Raw genomic sequence first — 22,500 nt, forward strand, 5'->3', positions numbered from 1 at the left:
GAAGAACAGTCCACCGCAGACCCTGATCATAGCGGAACAGACAAATGAAGAACCCAAAGCCCAGGGTATCTCACCTCCTCTTAGCAACCCCTCTGTCAGCCACCCTGATAGCCCTCCTGACAACCTCCCCACACACACCGAGGACATACACTAGACACAGGGTGTACTCCTTATGGGAAATATATAAAATAAAATAAACTTTTCCCAAACACGGTGTCTAAACTCTGGTGTCCAAACACGCAGTGCGCCCTAGACCTTCTGTCTGAGGACCAACTAGGTTCACCCAGCGCGCCCTAGACCTTCTGTCTGAGGACCAACTAGGTTCACCCAGCGCACCCTAGACCTTCTGTCTGAGGACAGCAGCGCCCTAGACCTTCTGTCTGAGGACCAACTAGGTTCATCCAGCTGAGCCCTTCAGACCTTCTGTCTGAGGACCAACTAGGTTCACCCAGCACGCCCCCAGCAGACCTTCTGTCTGAGGACCAACTAGGTTAACCCAGCGCGCCCTAGACCTTCTGTCTGAGGACCAACTAGGTTCACCCAGCGCACCCTAGACCTTCTGTCTGAGGACCAACTAGGTTCACCCAGCGCGCCCTAGACCTTCTGTCTGAGGACCAACTAGGTTCACCCAGCTACATAATAATACACACAGGCACAAATGTCCTGAGAGTACAGCAGGAAAGGATGGCCACAGCACTCACAGGGAGTGACTGAAAAAGCTTCCTCTACTTTCCCCAATGCACAAGTAGTTATCTCCACCCTGCTACCGTAAAAAGATTTCCACCCTGCTACCAGACAGCAGGTAAATGCAAGTATTTCCCATGACTGTGCCTCAAAACCAAATGTTTACCTGGCCCACCATTCCACCCTGGACTTGAACAGCCTTTATGACCAGGTCCACCTATACAAGGCAGCAGTGCCCACCTTCGCACGGACCTTAAAGGACATCACTCTTTTTTCTTTTTTTAACCTTTATTTAACTAGGCAAGTCAGTTAAACCTCTTGAAACTCCCCATCCCGGATCCGGGATCGTGACTAAAGCCTCAGGCTCATTAGCATAACGCAACGTTAACGATTTCTGAAAATCGCAAATAAAATGAAAATAATGCGTCTGCTCTCAAGCTTAGCCTTTTCTTAACACCACTGTCATCTCAGATTTTCTAAATATGCTTTTGAACCATAGAAATTGACTAATTTGTGTAAGAGTATGCAAAGCTAGCTTAGCATTTTGAGTAGCATTTAGCACGCAACATTTTCACAAAAACCAGATAACCAAATAAATAAAATCATTTACCTTTGAAGAGCTTCGGATGTTTTCAATGAGGAGACTCTCAGTTACATACCAAATGCGCAGTTTTTCCTGAAAGCGTCTGTGTGTAGGAGAAATCGTTCCGTTTTGTACATCGCATCTGGCTACCGAAACGAACCGAAAATTCAGTCACCTACAACGTCAAACTTTTTCCGAATTAACTCCATAATATCGCCCGAAACATGGCAAACGTTGTTTGGAATCAATCCTCAAGGTGTTTTTTCACATATATCTTCATTGATATATCGTTTGTGGAAGCTTGCATTCTTCTCTAAATTCCATGGAAAAATACTTGCAGCTGACTTTTTGCGCACCAATTTCGGAGCAGGACACCGGCGGACACCTGGTAAATGTGGTCTCTTATGGTCAATCTTCCAATGATATGCCTACAAATACGTCACAATGCTGCAGACACCTTGGGGAAACGACAGAAAGGGCAGACTTACTCCTCTCGCATTCACAGCCATATAAGGAGACAATGGAAAACAGAGCCTCAAAAATCCTGCTCATTTCCTGGATGCCGTCTCATCTTGGTTTTGCCTGAAGCTCACGTTCTAGGGCACGCACAGAAAATATCTTGGTAGTTCTGGACACGTCAGTGTGTTTTCTTTCGAAAGCTATCAATTATATGCATAGTCGAGCATCTTTTTGTGACAAAATATCTTGTTTAAAACGGGAACGTTTTTCATCCAAAAATGAAATAGTGCCCCCATAGCATCAAGAGGTTAAGAACAAATTCTTATTTTCAATGACGGCCTAGGAACAGTGGGTTAACTTCTTCGATATAGGGGGCACTCTTTTAATTTTTGGATAAAAAAACGTTCCCGTTTTAAACAAGATATTTTGTCACGAAAAGATGCTCGACTATGCATATAATTGACAGCTTTGGAAAGAAAACACTCTGACGTTTCCAAAACTGCAAAGATTTTATCTGTGAGTGCCACAGAACTGATGCTACAGGTGAAACCAAGATGAAATTTCAAACAGGAAATGGCCCAGATTTTGAGGGCGCTGTGTTCCAATGTCTCCTTATATGGCTGTGAATGCGCCAGGAATGAGCCTACACTTTCTGTCGTTTCCCCAAGGTGTCTGCAGCATTGTGACGTATTTGTAGGCATATCATTGGAAGATTGACCATACAAGACTACATTTTCCAGGTGCCCGCTTGGTGTCCTCCGTTGAAATTATTGCGTAATCTCCAGCTGCGTGCATTTTACCATTTGCTTCAAAGGAGAAAGTCAACTGCCATGAATAATTTATCATCGAATAGATATGTGAAAAACACCTTGAGGATTGATTCTAAACAACGTTTGCCATGTTTCTGTCGATATTATGGAGTTAATTTGGAAAAAGGTTTGGCGTTGTAATGACTGAATTTTCTGGGGTTTTTTTCTTAGCCAAACGTGATGAACAAAACGGAGCGATATCTCCTACACAAATAAAAAAAAATGGAAAAACAACATTTGCTATCTAACTGAGAGTCTCCTCATTGAAAACATCCGAAGTTCTTCAAAGGTAAATTATTTTATTTGAATGCTTTTCTTGTTTTTGTGAAAATTTTGCCTGCTGAATGCTAGGCTTAATGCTATGCTAGCTATCAATACTCTTACACAATTGCTTGTGTAGCTATGGTTGAAAAGCATATTTTGAAAATCTGAGATGACAGTGTTGTTAACAAAAAGCTAAGCTTGTGAGTGAATATATTTCTTTAATTTCATTTGCGATTTTCATGAATAGTTAAAGTTGCGTTATGCTAATGAGCTTGAGGCTATGATTACGCTCCCGGATATGGGATTGCTCGACGCTAGTGGTTAACTGCCTGTACAGGGGCAGGACGACAGATTTGTACCTTGCCGCAATATATCATAGAGGACCCACGCCAAGAGGACCTACATCCAGACCACAACACCATCAGCCACATCCACACCCCCACCCCAACCAATCAACACCTCCCCAAGTCAATAATGCCCACTCCCCATTTAGGCTCCCTCAGATCGGACCAATGCCCTTCCTGCCCACCCCATGCACCCCATACCCGCAAACAGGCCCAAACCCCACTCTTACACTAGCCCAAGCCAATGGCATGTACCAGATTCTCAGCAGGCTCGGTTCACACTTACTGGCATGAGGCCAAACCACACAACCAACAACAGTGGACACTTTATGGAACACAAATCCTTCACTATCTCATCCTGGAATATCCAAGGCCAAAGGTCATTGGCCTTTGGCCTAAAGAGCAGGAATCCGGACTTCATCAAAGAAATCGGAAATACAGACATTGCCATCCTAGACGAAGCATGGTATAGAGGAGACGGACCCACTGGTTGCCCTCTAGGTAACAGAGAGCTGGTAGTTCCCTCCACCAAACTACCAGGGGTGAAACAGGGAAGGGACTCAGGGGGTATGCTAATTTGGTATAGAGCAGACCTAACTCACTCTATTTAATGAATCAAAACAGGAATATTTTACATTTGTCTAAATATTCAAAAGGAAATTATCTTAACAGAGAAGAATTTCCTCCTGTGTGCTACCTATATCCCCCACTAGAATCCCCATACTTTAAATAAGACAGCTTTTCCATTATGGAGGGGGAAATCAATAATTTCCAGGCCCAGTGACATGTGCTAGTCTGTGGTAACCTAAATGCCAGAACCAGACAAGAACCTGAAACCCTCAGCACAAAGGGGGGTCACAAACACCTGCCTGGAGGTGACAGCATTCCCTCCCCCATATGCCCCCTAGGTACAACTATGACAACATAACCAACAAAAACAGATCACATCTCCTGCAGCTCTGTCACATGCATGGTAAGTATATAGTCAATGGTAGGCTTCAACGGGACTCCTATGGTAGGTACACTTATAACTCTTCTCTTGGCAGCAGTACTGTAGACTACTTAATGACTGACCTCTACCCAAAGTCTCTCAGAGCGTTCACAGTCAGCCCAATGACACCCCTATCAGATCACAGCAAAATCACAGTCTACTTGAACAGAGCATTAGTCAATCATGAGGCATCAAAGCCAAAATAACTGAGAGATATTAAGAAATGCTATAGGTGGAAGGAATGTAGTGTGGAAACCTACCAAAAGCCTCCCAAAAAACAATTAGGCAACAACAAATTAAATTCCTTTTTGACAACTTCCTGGACAAAACATTTGACTGTAATAGTGAAGGTGTAAGCTTGGCAGTAGAAAATCTAAACAGTATATTTGACCTCTCAGCTTCCCTATCAATCAAAAAATGGCAAACAGAAAACAAAAGAAAATGAAAAACAATGACAAGTGGTTTGATGAACAATGCAAAAACCTACGAAAGAAATTTAGAAACCTGTCCAACCAAAAATATAGAAACCCAGAAAACCTGAGTCTACGCCTTCACTATGGCGAATCACTAAAACAATACAGAAAGACACAATACAGAAACATGCAAAAGAAAAAGAGGGAAAAACCCGTCAGAAATCAGCTGAATGTAATTGAAGTATCCATAGACCCACTTCTTGGGAAATTGGAAAACACTAAGCAAACAACAACACAAAGAATCAAATATCTAAAATGGAGATATATGAGAAATTCACTTCTCCAATATTTTTGGCTCTTTAATTAGGGATAGGCATCCCGTCAACAGGACAGTTGTAAATCACGCAGTGCCGTGTGTCACGATCGCAGATTTTAGAGAAACAACAAATGTCGGTACATATAAGTGTCTTATATCGGCTGAAAGCTTAACTTCTTGTTAATTTAACTGCACTGTCCAATTTACAGTAGCTATTACTGCAAAAAAATGCCATGCTATTGTTTGAGGAGACAAAACACTTTTTTTCACCGCTTTAGGTTTGATAAACGCACCTCTGAAGGTGAAATGTGGACTTACATTCTGAAATCTTCCTCTGATTTATTATATAAAGGCTCCCAGAGATAACATGAAGTGTAGTTTTGGTAGATCATATCCTAAAAAGGTACATATAGCAAGCACGATCAATTTTGAATTTCCACTTGTTCAATTTGCAAAGAAAGGAATCTATGAAAATTTAACCCTGAACGTCATCTCAACCAGTCAAATCATGTTCTTATTTATTCCTCAGAGATCCTAGAACATAACCAGACTTCACTATATCTTTAGGGGTGTAGTATATCCTATAGGACACCAAATTTGACCAGAGAGCGACGGCTTCATGGCGTGCCGATGATGAGCGCAGTCTTCACCTAATTGACTGTAACTTTGTCCAATAACCACCAATTGGGGTCAAACAAAGCTAGCTAGATAGCCAATGAGCTGGGCTTTAGGGGAGTATCAGGAAACCCTGTATCTGTCGCAAAATATTGCTGCTAATCTTGTGCGACAGCAAGCATTTTCCTTTTGGACAAAGTCTAAGAATATGGATAGTTACGAACTTATGAAAACTGGGTGTTTGCAAATGTTTTACTTATAATATGGCTACTAATACTGGAAAAGCTCAATCAAAGTCCAAGTACACGGATTTGACGATATTCTTGCAGAAAAATGTTTATGTGAATGTAAACGTCTCCTCGATTTGTTCAAATGTACCTGGGTGACTTCAAACTAAATGTCATGTAGTTCACTCATACTTTAATTAAGTTATCCATCTGAAACTTTGGACATACACTGCTGCCATCTTGTGGACACCATCATAATTACAACCAGATGGAATGCTAGATTTGGGACCTTTCTGTTGCATTTCAAAGATGGTAGAATAAAGAAAGAAAATGTAGTTTTTTCTTTGTATTTTCTTCTACCAGATCTATTGTGTTATATTATATTACATTAAATACACATTTCCTCAAACTTCAAAGTGTTTCCTTTCAAATGGTGACAAGAATATGCATATCCTTGCTTCAGGGTAGCGTCCCACCTTGTCAACATCAAGTGGAATTGCAAGGCGCCAAATTCAAAACAACAGATATCCAATAATTAATATTCCTCAAACATACAAATATTATGCACCATTGTAAAGATAAACTTCTTGAATATTCAACCACACTATCCGATTTCAAAAAGGCTTTACGGCGAAAGTACACCATCTGATTATGTTAGGTCAGCGCCTAGTCACAGAAAACCATACAGCCATTTTCCAGCCGTGAAGAGGGCTCACAAAATTCCGAAATAGCGATTACATTAATCACTAACCTTTGATGATCTTCAAGAGATGGCACTCACAGAACTTCATGTTAGAAAATAAATGTGTGTTTTGTTTGATAAAGTGAATCTCTATGTCCAAAAAACTCAGTTGAAATTGGCATGTTATGTACAGTAATCATTGTCTCAAACAAACATCAGGTGAAAGTGCAGAGAGCAACATTTTTACAGAAATGCTCATCATAAACATTAATGAAAGATACAAGTATTTTTTATTTATATTTTACTAGGCAAGTCAGTTAAGAACAAATTCTTATTTTCAATGACGGCCTAGGTTAATTGCCTGTTCAGGAGCAGAACGACAGAATTGTCAGCTCGGGGATTTGAACTTGCAACCTTCTGGTTACTAGTCCACCGCTCCAACCACTAGGCTACCCTGCCGTTTAACATATGATAAAGATAAACTTCTCCTTAATGCAACAGCTGGGTCTGATTTCAAAAAGGCTTTACGGCAAAAGCATATCATGCGAATATGTTAGGTCAGCGCCTAACCACAGAAAACCATCAGCCATTTTCCAAACCAAGGAGAGGTGTTACAAAAGTCAGAAATAGCGTGAAAATGAACCTTTGATGATCTTCAGCTGGTGGCACTCCCAGGTCTCCATGTAGACAATAAATGCTTGTTTTGTTCAATAATGTCCTTCTTTGTGGCCAAAAACCATAAAGAGTACATTAAACAATGTTAAAACAGTGTTTAAAATCAATTCTCAGGTTGTTTTTGTCATAAATAATCAATCATTTTCCAACCGGACAAAAGCTTTGTCAATAGAAAAGGTAAACAAGAAATGCGCGCTCCCGATCACACGCTGGGCTCATGGTTGGAAATGTCTACTGTCCACTCATTGAACATGGTGTATCTCCCTAATTTTTCAGAGTAAAAGCCTGAAACAATGCCTAAAGACTGGCCACATGTAGAAGAAGCCATAGAGATCATGAACTGGGTCCTAAGTCTTTGTATGGTGGATAGGCTTTCAATTGAAAAACAGCCTTTTAAAATAATAGTACACCCTGGATGGATTTTCCTCGGGTTTATGCCTGCCATATGAGATCTGTTATACTCATAGATATTGTTTTAACAGTTTTGGAAACATTAGAGTGTTTTCTATCCATAACTACTAATTATATGCATATCCTAGCTTCTCTGCCTCAGTAGCAGGCAGTTTCATTTGGGCACGCTTTTCATCCAAAATTGCGAATGCTGCCTCCTACCCTAGTGAAGTTAAACTATATAACATAATTTTTAGCTCTGGCATCTTCCCCAATATTTGGAACCATGGAAATACCACCCAAATCCACAAACGTGGAGACAATAACTACCATGGGATATGAGTCAACAGCAACCTTGGGAAAATCCTCTGCATTATCATTAATAGCAGGCTTGTACATTTCCTCAATGAAAACAATGTACCGAGCAAATGTCAAATTGGCTTTTTACCCAATTATTGTTTGACAGACCACATATTCAACCTGCACACCCTAATTGACAAACAAATAAAACTAAACAAAGGCAAAGTCTTCTCCTGCCTTGTTGATTTCAAAAAAGCTTTGAACTCAATATGGCATGAGGGTCTACTATACAAATTTAAGGAAAGTGGTGCTGTGGAACAAACATAAGACGTTATAAAATCCATGTAACCAAACAACACGTCTGCAGTTAAAACAGGCAAACAACAAAACACTTTTCTTTCTACAAGGTCGTGGAGTGTGACAGTGATGCAGCTTAAGCCCCACTCTCCTCAACATATGTATCAACAAATTGGCAAGGGCACCAGAAATGTCTGCAGCACCTTGTCTCACACGAATATAATCTGAAGTCAAAGGTCCACTGTTTGCTGATGATCTGGTGCTTATGTCACCAATCAAGGAGGGCCTAGAGCAGCACCTAGACCTTCTGCACAGGTTCTGCCAGACCGGGACCCTGACAGTAAATCTCAGTCTGACCAAAAAAGGTCCAGTCACCAGGACCACAAATACAAATTCCATCTAGACACCGTTGCCCGAGAACACACGAAAAACTATACATTCCTTGGCCTAAACAGTGCCACAGGTAACGAACACAGACACAAGGCAAGAAGGGCCTTCTATGCCATCAAAAGGAACATGAAATTTGACATACCATTTAGGATATGGCTAAACATGCTTGAATCAGTTTTAGAACCCATTATTATTACCCATTATGGTTGTGAGGTCTGGGGTCTGCTCACCAACCAAGAATTCACAAAATGGGATAAACACCAAATTGAGACTCTCCAAGCAGAATTCTGCAAAACATATCCTCTGTGTACAACGTAAAACACAAAATATTGCCTGCGGAGCAGAAATAGGCGTAAACCAGCTAATTATCCAAATCCAGAAAAGAGATGTTAAATTCTACAACCACCTAAAAGGAAGCGATTCCCAAACCTTCCATAACAACGCCATCGCCTACAGAGAGATGAACCTGGAGAAGAGTCCCCTCAGCAAGCTGGTCCTGGGGCTCTGTTCACAAACAGAAACAGACCCCACAATGCACCAGGACAGCAAGGCAATTAGACCGAACCAAATCATGAGAAAACAAAAAGATAATTACTGACTCATTGAAAAGAATCAACAAACAAAAAGAGCAAACTAGAAGGCATTTGGCTCTAAAAAGAGAGTAGACAGTGACAGAATACCTGACAACTGTGACTGATCCAAACTTAAGGAAAGCTTTGACTATGTACAGACTCAGTGAGAATAAACTTGCTATTGAGAAAGGCCGCCGTAGGCAGACCTGGCTCTCAAGAGAAGACAGGCTATGAGTACACCACAAAATGAGCTGGAAACTGAGCTGCACTTCCTAACATCCTGCCAATTGTATAACCATATTAGAAACACATTTTTCCCTCAGAATACACAGATCCACAAAGAATTAGAAAACAAACCCAATTTAGATAAACTCCCAAATCTACTAAGTGTAATTCCACAGTGTGCCATGACAGCAGCAAGATTTGTGACCTGTTGCCACAAGAAAAGGGCAACCAGTGAAGAACAAACACCATTGTAAATACAACCAATATACAGTAATTGTTTATATATTTTCCCCTTTTGTACTTTAACAATTTACACATCATTACAACACTGTATATATACATAATATGACATTTGAAATGTCTTTATTCTTTTGGATGTTTTGTGAGTGTAATGTTGTTTATTTCTCTTTTGTTAATTATCTACCAACACATGTTTCTCATGCCAATAAAGCCCCTTAAATTGAGAGAGAGTGAATGAGTGAGTGAGTGAGTGAGTGAGTGATTGAGTGAGTGAGTGTGTGAGAGAGAGAGAGAGAGAGAGAGAGAGAGAGAGAGAGAGAGACCACAGACCACTCAGCATAACATATAACGTAGGCGATATATACATCAATTCCCTGACTAAGAATGTGATCATACATCGTGTGGTGTCATCCTGCAACCGGCACAGTAATTGAACTCTGACCCAGTAACTGAACTCTGACACAGTACTTGCCTCATAGGTTTATAAGTTACGTTAACTTCTTGGTGACAGGGGGCAGTATTTTCACGTCCGGATGAAATGCATGCCCAAATTCAACTGCCTGCTACTCATCCCCAGAAGATAAAATATGCATAGTATTAATAGATCTACATAGAAAACACTCTGAAGTTTCTAAAACTTTTTGAATCATGTCTGTGAATATAAAATAACTTATTTAGCATGCGAAACCCCGAGGACAAACCTTTCACATATTTTTTGAGGTCACTCTCCTTTCAATGGGCTTTCATTGGGAATCCAGATTTCTAAGAGACCTTAGTGCAATTCCTACCGCTTCCACTGGATGTCACCAGTCTTTAGAAATTGTTTGAGGTTTTCCATTATGTAAAGAAGAAGTAGCCCTGTTCAGAACAAGGGTCACTTGTAGCGAACTGTTAGATAGAGGCGCGTGCCCAGAAAACTAGCTATAGTTTTCCTCCGGTATTGAACAAAGATCATCCCGTCTTCAATTTTATCGATTATTTACATTAAAAAAATAGCTAAAGTTGTATTACAAAAGTAGTTAGAAATGTTTTGGCAACGTTTTCAGGTAACTTCGGAGATATTTTCTAGTCACATTGCACAAATTGGAACCGGTGTTTTTCTGGATCACGCGCCAAATAAATGGACATTTTGGATATATATCGACGGAATTAATTGAACAAAAGGACCATTTGTGATGTTTATGAGACATATTGGAGTACCAACAAAAGAAGCTTGTCAAAGGTAAGGCATGAAGTATATTTTATTTCTGCATTTTGTGTCGCATCTGCAGGGTTGAAATATGCTTTTCTCTCTTTGTTACGGAGGTGCTATCCTCAGATAATAACATTGTTTGCTTTTGCCGAAAAGCCTTTTTGAAATGTGACATGTTGGCTGGATTGCCAACAAGTGTAGCTTTAATTTGCAATCTTGCATTTGTGATTTAATTAAGGGTATCTGTTGTGGTATTCCAGGAGGTCTACCCCGGGGGATGGTAATAAAGCGGTGGTACGTGAGACAACGTTGGCTCCCTCTGCTGGGAATATGGGAGCTGGGCACACCGACATGGACAGCTAAGTGGAGGTAATTAGAGGAAAGTGCCAACCAGCCGTGGAGGCTAAGAAACAGGAGCACCATGGCACACTGTGGGAGAGAAGGGAGAGAGATGGAAACCAGTTAAGAAAGAGAAGGAAGACCGAGCAAAACCTAAGTAATTATTTTGATATATTTATTTTCTGTCTTAGTAAAGTTGTTTTTGAGGACTACTGAAAGTAAAGGGGCTGAATAATTTTGCACGCCCAATTTTTTAGTTTTTGATTTGTTAAAAAAGTTTGAAATATCCAATAAATGTCGTTCCACTTCATGATTGTGTCCCACTTGTTGTTGATTCTTCACAAAAAAATACAGTTTATGTTTGAAGCCTGAAATGTGTCAAAAGGTCGCAAAGTTCAAGGGGGCCGAATACTTTCGCAAGGCACTGTATATATATATATATATATATACATATACAGTTGAAGTCAGAAGTTGAAGTCAGAAGTTCACATACACTTAGGTTGGAGTAATTAAAACTCGTTTTTCAACCACTCCACACATTTCTTGTTAACAAACTATAGTTTTGGCAAGTTGGTTCAGACACCTACCTTGTGAATGTCAGAAGTAATTTTTCCAATAATTGTTTACAAACAGATTATTTCACTTATAATTCACTGTATCACAATTCCAGAGTGTCAGAAGTTTACATACATTAAGTTGACTGTGCCTTTAAACAGCTTGGAAAATTCCAGAAAATGATGTCATGGCTTCAGAATCATTTGAGTCAATTGGAGGTGTACCTTATGCATTTCAAGGCCTACTTTCAAACTCAGTGCCTCTTTGCTTGACAGCAATATCCAAATGCATGAAGGTACCACGTCCATCTGTACAAACAATATTCCGCAAGTATAAACACCATGGGACCACGCAGCCGTCATGCCGCTCAAGAAGGAGACTCCTTCTGTCCTCGAGATGAACAGACCTTGGTGCGAAAAGTGCAAAGCAGTCCCTGGACAACAGCAAAGGACCTTGACCTTGTGAAGTTGCTGGAGGAAACAATTACAAAAGTTTCTATATCCACAGTAAAACGAGATATTGACATAACCTGAAAGGCAGCTCAGCAAGGAAGATGTCACTGCTCCAAAACCGCCATACAAAAGCCCGACTACGGTTTGCAACTGCACATGGGGACAAAGATCGTACTTTTTGAATAAATGTACTCTGGTCTGATGAAACAAAAATAGAACTGCTTGGCCATAATGAACATCGTTATGTTTGGAGGAAAAAGGGGGTGGCTTGCAAGCTGAAGAACACCATCCCAACCTTGAAGCACGGGGGTGACAGCATCATGTTCTGCGGGTGCTTTGCTGTAGGAGGGACTGGTGCACTTCACAAAATAGATGGCATCATGAGGTAGGAAAATATGTGAATATATTGAAGCAACATATCAAGACATCATTCAGGAAGTTAAAGCTTGGTCGCAAATGTATCTTCCAACTGGACATGACCCCAAGCATACTTCCAAAGTTATGGCAAAATGGCATAAGGACAACAAAGTCAAGGTATTTGAGTGGCCATCACAAAGCCCTGACCTCAATCCTATAGAAAATGTATTGTAGAACTGAAAGAAATGTGTGTGAGCAAGGAGGCCTACAATACCGACTCAGTTACAACAGCTCTGTCAGGAGGAATGGGCCACAATTCACCGTACTTATTGTGAGAAGCTTGTGGAAGGCTTCCCGAAAAATTTGACCCAAGTTAAACAATTTCAAGGCAATGCTACCAAATACTCATTGAGTGTATGTAAACTGTTGAAATGAATAAAAGCTGAAATAAATAATTCTCTCTGCTATTATTCTCACATTTCACATTCTTATAATAAAGTGGTGATCCTAACTGACCTAAAACATATAATTTGTCCCAGGATTAAATATCAGGAATTGTGAAAAACTGATTTTAAATGTCTGCTAAGGTGTATGCAAACTTCCGACTTCAACTATATATGTATATATGCGTGTGTGTGTGTGTGTATGTATGTATGTATGTATGTGTGAAGGCCTAGCTAGCAGATGTAAATGTTACTTTGAGGCAGCCAACTCTGAACCAGTGACAGAAATACTCTGTGTTCAGTGTTACGGAGCTGACAAACTGTCAGTGTGACGTCTGAATTACGTTCCCTTCACAGCTGTATGCAGTGAACCCAGGCCCAGAAATGTCTTTATAGGAGGATTTGTAGTATGGAATTTGTGAAAACTGGCAGGTTTAGAAAAATAATACAGCACTGACAAACCTTGTTCAAAAGAAAAATTCATCTTTTGTTTTTCAGAAGTCACAGTAAGTGGTCCAGTATGTACTACATCAAATGCCTTTCTGTCTGTGTGCCCTCTTCACTTATGAGGACCCTCAGGTTTTATGAGTTCTCTTGGTGTGGGAGTGCTCTTGTGTTTGTACTGCAAAAACACTAACATTTGTAGTATGAATATGGATTATACATTTTGAGTTAAATTATGACAGTATTCATTGCCCAGAAAAAAGAAATATGAAGGCCAATGTGGTAGTGACATTGTGTCAATGACTCAATAACGATTATATGGGAGTGGGCATCATTTAATCTCCCTTGGCTGGGAGATTAAAGGGTCAGAATTCATGTGTCCTTCCCTTGACTGGGAGATTAAAGGGTCAGAAATCATGTGTCCTTCCCTTGGCTGGGAGATTAAAGGGTCAGAATTCATGTGTCCTTCACTTGGCTGGGAGATTAAAGGGTCAGAATTCAAGCGTCCTTCCCTTGGCTGGGAGATTAAAGGGTCAGAATTCAAGCGTCCTTCCCTTGGCTGGGAGATTAAAGGGTCAGAATTCAAGTGACCTTCCCTTGGCTGGGAGATTAAAGGGTCAGAATTCAAGCGTCCTTCCCTTGGCTGGGAGATTAAAGGGTCAGAATTCAAGCGTCCTTCCCTTGGCTGGGAGATTAAAGGGTCAGAATTCCAACCAACTCTCACATTCTCATGTCAGAATTATTAGTCCATCCATGTTTCTCAAACACCAAATTATAAGCTATATATATATTTGTTTTTGTACCACTGGATTCAAAACATACATCCTAGCACTAAAACTTACATGAAGGTAACAGCACTCACTGTTGCCCCTAGTGGCCGGTTTCCATGTCATCTCCCAACGTCCTCAGACATGGATAGATGCTGAATATTGACTTGTATTACAGGTGACCTAGAATTCAAGCGTCCTTCACTTGGCTTGGAGACAAAAGTTTCAGACTTCAGGAGTCCGTCACTTGGCTGGGAGATAAAAGGCTCAGAATTCAAGTGTCCTTCCCTTGGATGGAAGATGCACAATCGAGAGCATCCTGTCGGGCTGTATCACGCCTGGTACGGCAACTTATGGTTGTGGTGGAGACCCACAACCGTAAGGCTCTCCAGAGGGTAGTGAGGTCTGCACAACGCATCACCAGGGGCAAACTACCTGCCCTCCAGGACACCTACACCACCCGATGTCACAGGAAGGCCATAAAGATCATCAAGGACAATAACCACCCGAGCCATTGCCTGTTCACCCCGCTATCATCCAGAAGGCGAGGTCAGTACAGGTGCATCAAAGCAGGGACCGTGAGACTGAAAAACAGCTTCTATTTCAAGGCCATCAGACTGTTAAACAGCCACCACTAACGTTGAGTGGCTGCTGCCAACACACTGACTCAACAACAGCCACTTTAATAATGGAAATTGATGTAAAATATATCACTAGCCACTTCGACTTCATATGGCTGCAGGGGCAGTATTGAGTAGCTTGAATGAAAAGGTGCCCATTGTAAACGGCCAGCTCCTCAGTCTGTTGCTATTATTAGTATTGGATAGAAAACACTCCAAAGTTTCCAAAACTGTCAAAATATTGCCTTTGACATGTTTCTGTGGACATTATGGAAACTATTTGAAATTTTCGTCTGCGTTGTGGTGACCGCTCTTTCCTATGGATTTCTGAACATAACGCGACCAACAAACGGAGGTATTTTGGATATAAAAATCATCTTTATGGACCAAACGGAACATTTGTTGTGTAACTGGGAGTCTCGTGAGTGAAAACATCCGAAGATCATCAAAGGTAAACGATTAGTTTGATTGCTTTTCTGATTTTCGTAACCGAGCTACCTGATGCTAAGTGTACTTAATGTTTATCGTGCGATCGATAAACTTACACAAACGCTTGGATTGCTTTCGCTGTAGAGCATAATTTCAAAATCTGACACGACAGGTGGATTAACAAAAGGCTAAGCTGTGTTTTCCTATATTGCACTTGTGATTTCATGAATATAAATATTTATAGTAATATTTATTGTATGTAGCGCTATGCTATTCAGCGGTTGTTGATGACACTTATCCCGATAGGGGGATAGCGGCCATAACAGGTTTTAAACAATGCTACTTAATGCAATGTTTACATACCCTAAATTACTCATCTCATATGTATATGTATAAACTGTACTCTATATCATCTACTGCATCTTTATGTAATATATGTATCACTAGCCACTTTAACTTTGCCACTTTGTTTACATACCCTACATTACTCATCTCATATGTATATACTTTACTCGATACCATCTACTGCATCTTGCCTATGCCGTTCTACCATCACTCATTCATATCTTTATGTACATATTCTTTATCCCTTTACATGTGTGTGTATAAGGTAGTAGTTTTGGAATTGTTAGGTTAGATTACTCATTGGTTATTACTGCACTGTCGGAACTAGTAGCACAAGCATTTCGCTACACTTGCATTAACATCTGCTAACCATGTGTATGTGACCAATAAATTTGATTTGATTTGAGATTAATGGGTTAGATACCCTGTTGAGTGTAGGGGGCAGTATTTTGATGTTTGGATGTAAAACTTACCCAAATGAAACTGCATATTTCTCAGGCCCAGAATCTAGAATATACATATAATTGTCGGATTAGGATAGAAAACACTCCAAAACTGTCAAAATATTGTCTGTGAGTATAAAGAGAACTGATATTGCAGGCGAAAATCTGAGGAAAATCCAACCAGGAAGTGGCTTCTATTTTGAAAGTTCCATGTTCCATAGCCTGCCTTCACTCTATTTAAAGGGATATCAACCAAATTCATTTTCCTATGGCTTCCCCATGGTGTGAATAGTCTTTAGACATAGTTTCAGGCTTTTATTTTGAAAATGAGCGAGAAAGATTACATCGCGTAAGGGGATAGCTGGGTGCCAGCAGCATTTTACATGCGCAACAGCTTGGAGCAGCAATTTTCTCTCACTCTCCTATTGAAGAAGCTACAGTCCCGGTTGATATATTATCGATTAAATATTGTAAAAACAACATGAGGATTCATTATAAAAACACGTTTGACATGTTTCTACGAATGGATACTATTTGGAATTTTCGTCTGCAATGTCGTAACCGCTCGAGCCTGTGGATTTCTGAACATAACTCGCCAACCAAATGGAGGTATTTTGGATATAAAAATAATCTTTATGGACCAAAAGGAACATTTATTGTGTAACTGGGAGTCTTGTGAGTGCAAACATCCGAAGATCATCAAAAGTAAGCAATTTAATTTATTGCTTTTCTGACTTTCGTGACCAATCTACTTGGCTGCTAGCTGTTTGTAATATTTTGTCTACCGAGAAAGATGTCCTTACATAAACAAAAAGCTTTATTGAAATCTGACACGCCAGGTGGATTAACAACAAGCTAGGGTGTGATTTGCTATATTGCACTTCTGATTTCATGAAAATTAAATATTTTTGGTAATTTAATTTGGATTTGGCGCTTTGCAATTCAGCGGATGTTGATGAAAATGATCCCGCTAACGGGATGGGTGCATCAAGAAGATATCAAGCATCCTTCCCTTGGCTTGGAGATTAATGGGTCAGATATCAAGCATCCTTCCCTTGGCTGGGAGATTAATGGGTCAGAGAGTCAGCAGATGAAACATTAAGGAAACAAAAGCCTTGAATTATTTATTCATAGACGTGATCACGAGGGAAAACCTCCTCAACACACAGACACAGCTTTTACATCTCTCTGTTACAGAAAGAGAGAGAGAGCGAGCGAGAGAGAGGGAGAGAGAGAGAGAGAGAGAGAGCGGGAGAGAGAGAGAGAGAGGGAGAGAGAGAGAGAGAGAGAGAGAGAGAGAGAGTGAGAGTAGTCGAAATCTGTAGAGGCACATCAGCAGGTGTAATGCTGTCCACAGAACTCTGGTAGAAAACCACACAACTACACACAGAAAAATACACACAAGCACACACACTGAGACACTTACACACTGGAACACAGACTGAGACACATACACACTGGCACACACTCTGAGACACACACACACACTAGCACACACACTGAGACACATACACACATTTACAGGACTGTGATAGAAATGGAGCCTTCATATTCAGAGAAACAGAGGACCTCTGTCTGTTCCAGGAGAGAGATAAACAATGGCATACAGAAGCAGAAGAAAGGAAAGGAGATTGGAGCTAGTGATTTTGGAAAAGAATGAAAGGATAATGCTTTTAGATTGATTGAGTTTTTTTGAGAAGGTAATTGTGTAATTTTCTGAGAAAATTTTGCTTTGTATTTGAAGAAAATGTTTCATTCTTTTTTTAGGACTTTTAAGCACAAAGAGATGGTGGCCCATTAAACACATCAGCTTCATAAATAAAGGTGGAAAAAAATGAAGGTAATTCTTCTCCCCAAAAAACATTCGGAAGTAGAATAAGTATGTCTGTGAGTGAACATAATGTAGTTGGAGGTCAGAGGTCATTCAGACACTCTCTGTCTGATAGAAGGATGTGAGTCTGGATCCCCATAGGAAATAAACATGGTTATTCAGTAAGGTAAAGCAATGTTCTCTGCTCCTACATCTCATTTCAACAGAGCTACAGTATAAAGGGAAATAAAAGGGAGAGAGTGTGATTGAGTGTCCATGAGTGTACGAGTCTATGTTTATACGTCTTCAGTCAGTTCATGCCACCTGTCTCCCAGCAGACTATTCCGTGATCGGGGAACATCATCATCATGATCATCAGAGACACAGTCCACACGCTCCTTCAGTCCCACAGCAGTAGTCATGGTGTGTGTCTGTGTGTATTAAAGAGACAGTGCCATCAGAAAGTTTTCATACCCCTTGACATATTTTGGTTTGTTACAGCCTGAATTCAAAACGGATTAAACATGTTTTTTTTCTCATCCATCTACACATAGTACTCCATAATGACAAAGTGAAAACATGTTTTTTGACATTTTTGAAAATGTATTGAAAATGAAATGCAGAAATAGCTCATTTGTATTCACACCCCGGTGTTAGTAAATGTTTGGCAGTGATTACGGCTGTGAATCTTTCTGGGTAAGTCTCTAAGAGAGAATACAGCTGTGAGTCTTTCTGGGTAAGAGCTCTGCACACCTGGATTGTACAATATTTTCCCATTATTATTTTCAAAATTCTTCAAGTTCTGTCAAATTGTTCATTGCTTGACATCCATTTTCAAGTCTTGCCATAGATTTTCAAGCAGATTTAGGTCGAAACTGTAACTCGGCCACTCAGGAACATTCACTGTCTTCTTGGTAAAAAAACTGCAGTGTATAGTTGACCTAGTGTTTTAGGTTATTGTCCTGTTGAAAGGTGAATTCATCTCCCAGTGTCTGGTGGAAAGCAGACTGATCCAGGTTTTCCTCGAGCATTTTGTCTCTGCTTAGTTCCATTGCATTTATTTTTATCCTGAAAAACTCCCCAGTTTTTAACGATTACAAGCATACCCATAACACGATGCAGCCACCAGTATGTTTGAAAATATTGAGAGTGGTACTCAGTAATGAGTTCTATTGGATTTGCCTCAAAGAACGCTTTTATTCAGGAAAAAAAAAAAAATGTTTTTCCACATTTTTTTCTGTTATACTTTACTGCCTTGTTGCAAACAGGATGAAGGTTTCGGAGTATTTGTGATCTGGACAGACTTCCTTCTTTCCAATCGGTCAATTAGGTTAGTATTGTAGAGTATCCTCAGTTTTCTCCTACCACTGCCATTAAACGCTGAAACTGTTTTAAAGTCACAAATGGCCTCATGGTGAAATCTCTGTGTGGTTTCTTTCTTCTCCGGCCACTGAGTTAGGCCTGTATCTTTGTAGTGACTGGGTGTATTGATACATTATCCAAAGTGTCATTAATAACCATGCTCAAAGGGATATTCAATGTCTGCTTTATTTATTTTTATCCATCTATCAATAGGTGCCCTTCTCTGTGTTTGAAATTCACTGCTCTACTGAGGAACCTTACAGACTATCTGTGTGCGTGGGGAACAGAGATGACGTAGGCTAGTGACAAAACATCTCAAAATAGTACATTTTCAATGTAGGCTGTAACACAACAACACGTGGAAAAAGTCAATGGGTGAGAATTCCTTCTGAAGGCACTGGATCCATGATTGTACTGCACAATACATTTTCTCTCTGAGTCCTGCAGGTCAAAGTGAGACATGGTCACAACGGAAAAGATAGAACAATTATCAAGGAGAGCATTTGAAACATGCCTCTACTCCCTAACCTCTGACCTTATAAGACACAGGCCATGTCTCAACTCCCTGACCTCTGACCCTATAAAACACAGGCCATGCCTCGACTCCCTAACCTCTGACCCTATAAAACACAGCCTATGCCTTTACTAACTGACCTCTGACCCTATAAAACACAGGCGAAGACTCTATTCCCTGACCTCTAACCCTATAAAACACAGGACATGCCTCTATTCCCTGACCTCTGACCCTATAAAACACAGGACTTGCAACTTCCAACTGTCTGCTACTTTTTAAGTCAAATCTTTATCCATACAACAGGCCTATGTGCACCCTCATTTGTGTGTGTGTGTGTGCGTCTGTGTGTCTTGTTTCCTGTAATTCCCTGTTCTGTTTCCTCATCTATAATGATCTTTGTTTTATCAAAGCTGAAGCCAACACGGATTTGAGACTTCAAACGAGGGCTTACGTTCCCAATCTATGGTGGCGAAGTGATGATTTGTCCATTCTTATATTAAACAACAGTGGTTGTGATCTTAGTGGGGATTGAGACGTTCTCCTGGTTTGTATATGTAAACGAGCATTGCTCTCCTTAGAGCTGGATCAGAGACTGCCTGTCTGTGTGCCTGTTGATACTTACCTGCTTACTCATTGGTGACTACTTTCATGGCTGACTGAATAAAGTGAGACATTCTAAACCCCTGTCATCCCTGCTTAGGGTGGAAATATTTTCTCTGTTAATAAATTTTCAACTATCTTCTATCTATATAAGCCGTGATCCTCCAAACACACACACACACACACACACACACACACACACACACACACACACACACACACACACACACACACACACACACACACACACACACATGCTTAAACACACACATCCCCCTAGAACAGTCTTTGCCTCCAGTTGGCGGCCCACACTTGAAGTCCCGAGGGCTCTCACTCATTCAATAAGAGACCCCTCTTTCCACTGTGTGTGTGTGTGTGTGTGTGTGTGTGTGTGTGTGTGTGTGTGTGTGTGTGTGTGTGTGTGTGTGTGTGTGTGTCCATAGGGCCTTGGTACTACTGACAGTGTTCCAAGCCAGAGTCATAGATTTAGATGTTTATATGGCATGTGCTTCTTCCCAGTGTTCTCTTGCAACACCCCCATACAGCCTAGACCCTGACCACACCCCCATACAGACTAGACCCTGACCACACCCCCATACAGACTAGACCCTGACCACACCCCCATACAGCCTAGACCCTGACCACACCCCCATACAGCCTAGACCCTGACCACACCCCCATACAGACTAGACCCTGACCACACCCCCATACAGACTAGACCCTGACCACACCCCCATACAGCCTAGACCCTGACCACACCCCCCCATACAGCCTAGACCCTGACCACACCCCCATACAGACTAGACCCTGACCACACCCCCATACAGACTAGACCCTGACCACACCCCCATACAGCCTAGACCCTGACCACACCCCCATACAGCCTAGACCCTGACCACACCCCCATACAGCCTAGACCCTGACCACACCCCCATACAGACTAGACCCTGACCACACCCCCATACAGACTAGACCCTGACCACACCCCCATACAGACTAGACCCTGACCACACCCCCATACAGCCTGGACCCTGACCACACCCCCATACAGCCTAGACCCTGACCACACCCCCATACAGCATAGACCCTGACCACACCCCCATACAGCATAGACCCTGACCACACCCCCATACAGCCTGGACCCTGAACACACCCCCATACCGCCTGGACTCTGACCACACCCCCATACAGCCTGGACCCTGACCAAACCCCCATACAGCCTGGACCCTGACCACACCCCCATACAGCCTAGACCCTAACCACACCCCCATACAGCCTGGACCCTAACCAAACCCCCATACAGCCTGGACCTTGACCACACCCCCATACAGCTTAAACCCTGACTACACCTCCATACAGTCTGGACCCTGACCACACCCCAATACAGCCAGGACCCTGACCAAACCCCCATACAGCCTGGACCTTGACCACACCTCCATACAGCCTGGAACCTGACCACACCCCTATACAGCCAGGACCCTGACCACACCCCCATACAGCCTGGACCCTGACCACACCCCCATACAGCCTGGACACTGACCACACCCCCATACAGACTGGACCCTGACCACACCCCCATACAGCCTGGACCCTGACCACACCCCCATACCGCCTGGACCCTGAGCACACCCCCATACAGCCTGGACCCTGACCACACCCCCATACAGCCTGGACCCTGACCACACCCCCATACAGCCTGGACCTTGACCACACCCCCATACAGCCTGTACCTTGACCACACCCCCATACAGCCTGGACCTTGACCACAGGCCCATACAGCCTGGACCCTGACCACACCCCCATACAGCCTGGACCCTGACCACACCCCCATACAGCCTGGACCTTGACCACACCCCCATACGTTCTGGACCCTGACCACACCCCCATGCAGCCTGGACCCTAAACCCACTTCTATTGTTTATATATTATTTACTTCAGTTTATTTTAGTAAATACTTTCCTACTTATATTTATTTTTCTTAAAACTGCATTGTTGGTTAAGGGCTTGGAAGAAAGCATTTCACTGTAAGGTCTACAGCTGTTGTATCCATCTCATGTGACAAATAACATTTGATTTGATTTAACTGATTGCTCATGATTTATCTGCTGACAGATGTTTTTCCTGGGTGCAGAAGGCACACACACACGCCCATGGGCGCACACGCCACATTCTTGTACGTTTATGTACGTGTGTGAATTGCCTTGTATCTCTGGGGTAAGATTGCATCATCTAGACAATGGACTATGAGGGAGTACAGAGAGAATTCCAATTCAGTTGTTTCCAAAGGGTCGATATTTGAAGTACAAACTTGCTTTTTCAACAAAGAACCCTCTTTTCAAATCAGGGGCTTGT

This window comes from Oncorhynchus masou, chromosome 13 (genome assembly GCF_036934945.1).
Source record: "Oncorhynchus masou masou isolate Uvic2021 chromosome 13, UVic_Omas_1.1, whole genome shotgun sequence".
In the NCBI taxonomy this organism is placed as follows: domain Eukaryota; kingdom Metazoa; phylum Chordata; class Actinopteri; order Salmoniformes; family Salmonidae; genus Oncorhynchus; species Oncorhynchus masou.